Here is a 6,046-nt window from a genome sequence, read left to right as displayed (position 1 = left end):
TTTATGTAGTAAAAGGGTAATTGAGTTTAAAATTCAGTTGAAAAATCCTCATAATAGTGGTTCATCTACATTTTAAAGTGTAATTTTTTAATTTTGATATTATAGTGTTATTAATTAAATCCTTTTCAGAAAAATTTATATTTGTGATATCTTCTAAATGTGGAAATACAAAATATTTTATAGAAGTCATAAACATTTGATCAAAAGGAATAATTATAGAAATAAGAGATAATGAAATGTCTCAAATATAATTATTTCCCACTTGCAACAACCAATCAACCCATTATATATAAGCTGATTCAAGAAGCATATTAATATGTAGTTGCATTTCTAAAAGTGTTCCACAATCTATTAATTCTAACAGATATTGCTACAATTTCAGCTCTATGGCCATGTGGGATTATAGGCAATTTTATTCTAAAAGCCCCAAAAGTAATAATAACAATACAACTGTTGTTTTGTTTAAAATATCTCAAATGATGATCAACTATTGTAAATGCATATGTATGAACCATATTAATTTCATCCTAAATAAGTAATTGAATAGCTTTAATTTTTTTTCCAACTCACTATTATGTTTCATTTATTGGAAGTGAATTTTAAATGTTATATGAGATGTGCGACCATTGTAAAGCAAAGTGCTTGTTATACCAGTTTATACAGTTTTAATATTAATTAATATTTGATCATGTATTATTGTATTTAGCACAAAAATTCCACTAGTGCAACTCAAACCATCAATAAATATAAAGAAAATTTATTTCAGTGGAATATTCATCTATTAAATATTTGAATATAGTTAACTAGTTATTGCTAAAATTAAAAAACTTATTATTAAATATCTGTTATAATTGTATTGTCTGTAAATTAAGTTGTTTAGTGCATGGTTTTCAACAAGCATAGGCAATTGATAATTTTTATTTTTTTTCATATACTTTCATTTTGGAGTTTATATTTATTAAAGCTAATTCAAAATAAAAAATTGAGTCAAGTTTTCTAAAAGTTATTCATGGCTATTAAGTCAGGTGAAGTCCAAACTAAGGCATGTGATTTAGTCCTTAACTCAAAGTTATTTATTACAAGAGCGACTTTGGTATAGAATTATTTGAGATATCTACTAGCCCTCTAAGGGAAGTTTGAAGGTAGCTTTATTAAAATTTTATTAACATGGGTGGTTTGAATAATTTTATGGTTATAGATATAATCTGGCAAACCAGATTAATAGTGCAATGGTTAAGTGAATCAAAGACTATAGAGTTTATTCAAGTACCCGAAACATTGAAAGCATTGATGAAGGACTTCAACAAGCAAAAGTCGAAGTAGAGACATGAAAAGTATATATGGATTTCATTGTGTTGAACATAGCAAGATTTGACATGATTTTTAGGATAGATTAATTCAATTGGTTTGTGATAACTTTGCATGGAAAATATAGGAGCTTGGTGGTATTGATGAATGCTTGAGGAAAACAATCCATGGTGGAAGCCCAAGATCTAAAGGTAAAGCAATATAAGGCAATATAAGGCTAAAGACTCATGTTTAAACCTCATATCCACCAAAGGACAACTCATTAAAGGAATCATGGCAACATTTTTATGCTTATTTTAAGTGGGGAGTAAAAAAAAAGATAGAAACAGAAAAAATACCTTTAGTGATTCAATAGGTGTTAAACCAATTCTAAAATACCATATTAGAGAAGTTATTGACAGGATTACCCCCCGCACGATTGATAAAATATAAAATCGAGTTAGTCAAGAGTGCTAAGGCGGTGGTTCATCCCCCCTATCTGTTAAATGAAAAAGAACTTAAGGAGATCAAGTGCTAACTTGAGGAGTTGGTGGATAAAGGGTATATTAGATTGAACAAATCACCATATAGGGCACCAATTTTATTTATGAAAAAGAAAGATAGATCTATGCACATGTGCATAGATTATTGGTTATTCAACAAATATACAAAGAAGAATAAATACCATTTACCAAGGATTGAGGATTTATTCAATAGGTTGAGAAAGGTGAAATACTTCTCGAAATTTACCTAAGGTCAGAATATTACTAAATCATGGTAGTAGAGGAAGATGCCGAGAAAACAACCTATCAAATGAGGTATAGAAGCTTTGAGTTTTTAGTGATGCCCTTTGGGCTGTGCAATATACTAGCAAGATTCTCGATATTAATGAATCAAATTTTTGTACCCTACCTTAATCACTTCGTGGTTGTATATATTGATGACATGTTAATTTAAAGGAGTATGCCAAACACTTGACTAAAGTGTTCAAGAAACTAAGGGAATATAAATTGTATGCTAAAAAAAGTAAATGTGACTTTGCTAAAAAAGAAATAAAGTTTCTTGAGCATGTGTTAAGCAAGGATATTTTTAAAGTGGACTTTAAGAAGGTCCAAGCGATCCAAAAATAGGAATGACTATTGAATGTACACGAGTTAAAGGCATTCTTAGAGCTATGTAACTACCATCAAAAGTTTATTAAACACTATTTGAATGTAACTCTACCTTTAACGGACTAAATGGGAAAAAGAAAGATAGTATGAATAGCAAAATGCAATGTGGCATTTGTCCATTTCAAAAGGAAATTGAGGAAGACTTCTATATTGGTGTTACCAAAATTTGGTAAGGACTACAAGGTAGAAATGGACACTTCAAACTTTGCATTAAGTGCAGTTTTAAAACAAGATAACCATCTAGTGGTATTCTTCTCGAAGAAATTAGACAATACTCAGCAAAAGTGGCTTGCCTATAACAAAAAGTATTTATAATGGTCAAAGAGCTCAAGGAGTGGCAACACTACCTTAGGAAGCACTTCAAAGTTTATATAGATAATGTAGTAATAAAACACTTTTTGTCATACCCTAACTTACGAGGAAAATAGGATTGGTGGGCCAATGCTTCAGTCGAATTCGAATACGAAATTCTATATAACTTAGGAAGAGAAATATTGTAGCAAACACTCTAAGTCAAAAAGCAAGTTTAAAGTTGGTGATATCTAGTGCAACAATAACCTTTTGGGATAATGTGCGAATAGTCTGTAAAGACGATGGTCTAGCACAAAAAGTCTTGCTAAGGAACTATGAGGCGTGGGAGGCTCATCAGAGAGGCGAGCTACCTACAGAAGAGAAAATGGATTATATAAAACACAATGAACTCATTTATTATAAACAAGCAAGGGTGTATGTTCCACAAGGGGAACTAAAGAAAGTAGCCTTAGAAGAGTGTTATAATAGACTTCTTACAAGATATGGTAGAGTGCCCAAGATGATGGGCTTATTGAAAAGGAAGTATCATTAGCCAAACATGACTAAGGACATTTAAGATTATATAAAGAGATGTTTAATATTTTAGCAAATAAAAGCCATGACTAAGGCTAATGAAGGTTTGTAACAAAGTCTCCTAAATCGTGAAAATGTTTTATGATGGACTTCATCATGGGATTCCCCCTTAAGTGAGGGGTTTAATATGATATTCGTGTTGGTGGATTGATTTTCTAAAATGGCACATTTCATACCCACCACAATGGAAGTGGATGTAGAAGGTGTGGCGAAACTATTCTTTAATTAAATGGTTTGAGTGTGGGGAAGGCTAGAAAAAATTATTTCAGATTAAGATAAGATTTTCACCAATAAGTTCTAGAGAACTCTCTTAGAACAGTATTGCACTAAGCTAAAATTTAGCACAACTTATCATTCACAAAAAGGTATTGGGTATTGAGTCAAGTATGATGGCAATGACACTTCTTAATAGATGAATAAATGGACTGGGTGAATAGGCAATTAGGGGATTATTTACAGTCTTATGTCTTTAAAGACCAAACTAATTGGGTAAGTCATTTAGGACTTATGGAAATATGCTATAACAATTCACCACATTTGAGTATCGGGGTGAGTCCATACGAAATCATCAATGGGTGAGCTATTGAAGATCTCATGAAACTTGGTGTAGTTGAGTATTATAGAGAGTTACCCATAGTGAAGGTGTTCACGATGGAAAGATTCAACATTTAGAATTTAGTAAGGGATTCTTTGGAACGAGTTTAACAAAGGCAAACCAAATATGCAAAATAGAAGCGCCAAGACGTAAAGTTCTAACTTGGGGAGAAAGTGTGGTTAAACACCAAGAACCTAAGATTAATAAGTGGGATCAACTGGAAATTGACCCAATGGTAAAATATATGTATTTCTAAAAATAAATTGATTTTGAGTTCCTTAAGTGAGTTCACAAAACTTTATGTGATTAAGGCTTGAATTGGTAAGGTGGCTTACCACCTCTAACTTCCCCAAAAGCTGGGAAAGATGCATCTTGTGTTCCAGGATCGAGTCTGAGACCGAGTCCAAGATTGAGTTTGAGACCAAGTCTAAAGTCAAGTTTGAAATCAAGTCCAAGATTGAGTCTGAGACCAAGTCTGAATACTTGGGGTAAAGGCATAAAACAATTGTTTCCCAGCTGGAAAAGGTTGTAAAAGTATAGTAGGGATAGTGAAGTCTATGAACTAGTCTTGAAGGAACTCTTCAATAGTGTTTCCAAACTGACTTAAGGTTGAAATTGGGGGTTAGAGGCCTTAGTGAAAGTGAGCATGGACTCAAATGGTGCCATAGAGGCCATCCAAGGAAATGCTTAAAAATAGCTCCCACTCCTAGAAAACAAACCAATTGTGGTGCTCTTGGCTCAAGTGCAATGATGCCTCACTTGAGTACTATGTGACTCATTGGTCCTTGCTCCTTCCCAGAGGTTTGGGCTTTCCTTTCGGGATGGAAGTGGGGGAGTACAGGTATCTATACCAAGCTATTATGCCATAGTATTTCTTCCTAGTCGAAGTAAGAGATGCATCTAAGATTTGGGATTTAAAGGGTGTAAACTTTTGAATTTGGACTTTCTAAGAAGTCACCCAGCCCAGTACTATTTAAACCTAAGGACGCTTAACCCCAAATATCCCAAGACCCTTAACCGATTAGAAAAGGGGGTGCACTTTTGTTGATAGGCCATTTCCCTCTATATTTGAACCCCATGGATCGTCTTTCAAGTTGTTCTTTTTAATTGCTTACAGAGGGTCCCATGATAAAATTTTGGTGTATTAAGGGATGTTAGGAACTTGGAGGCTTGGTGTGCTTGACTGCTTATGCATATGGAGAGTGTAGTTGAATTTTAAGTCTAATGTAACTCAAGGAGGGGGATTGGGAGAGAATTTGAGAATTTGTAGATAGATGGCTGACACTCTATTGCTTGTGCAGTGAGTAGCTAAAACTAAGTAGGATCAAGTAAAAGCTAAAACAATAGGTAAGAACCTTGGCAATAGAATTTAATTAAGGCCAGGGTAGTGGTGGTCAAATAAATAATATGGCAAATTAGAAAGGAAAATTTTATGGTTTATATGACCCCTTCATTTTTTTTTCAAGAGCACTATCAAGTCAGCACTAATTCATCTAGTATTTACTTTCCTATGTTGCCATTTATAATTGTGTTATATGGTATAACTAATTTTTATTCTTTATGGCAATAGATGTATATATACATATGCACGGGATGAGGTAAACATAATTATATGTGTAAATTATCTCAAGCTTGGAGCTTCAATCATTGGGGTCAAGCTTTTGACCTCATCCTTGATATAGATTGGTTGTAGCATAATAATGCTAAGTATAAATTTGATCTCCTTTTTGTTTTATACTTTTTTATTTTTCTTCTATTCCTCTTATTTTAGTTCCATTTCATTCCTTTGTTTTTACATTTTCTTCCACCACTTTTGTTTCCCTATTACTTCCTATTTGCTTTGTTTTACTTCTTTATTCTATTTTTATATCCCCCTAATAGTTTTTGTGTTGTAGCAGTAATTTTGACATATTATTTAGGGTCAAGATTGCAACACATCATCCTTTATAACTAAGGATACTCGTCCAATCAAGGTTCATATTCAACATTAGTCACAGAAGGAGATTAGAATTTTATACACTAATGTCAAAGAGATATTGGAAAAAAGTGTCATTTGAAAGTCTCAAGATTAGAAAGTACATATCCGAGATAGTCATTTTAATAATAA

The sequence above is a fragment of the Selaginella moellendorffii genome, unplaced genomic scaffold, assembly GCF_000143415.4.
Source record: "Selaginella moellendorffii unplaced genomic scaffold, v1.0 SELMOscaffold_41, whole genome shotgun sequence".
NCBI classification, from domain to species: domain Eukaryota; kingdom Viridiplantae; phylum Streptophyta; class Lycopodiopsida; order Selaginellales; family Selaginellaceae; genus Selaginella; species Selaginella moellendorffii.
Note: the sequence above shows the minus strand (reverse complement) of the source record.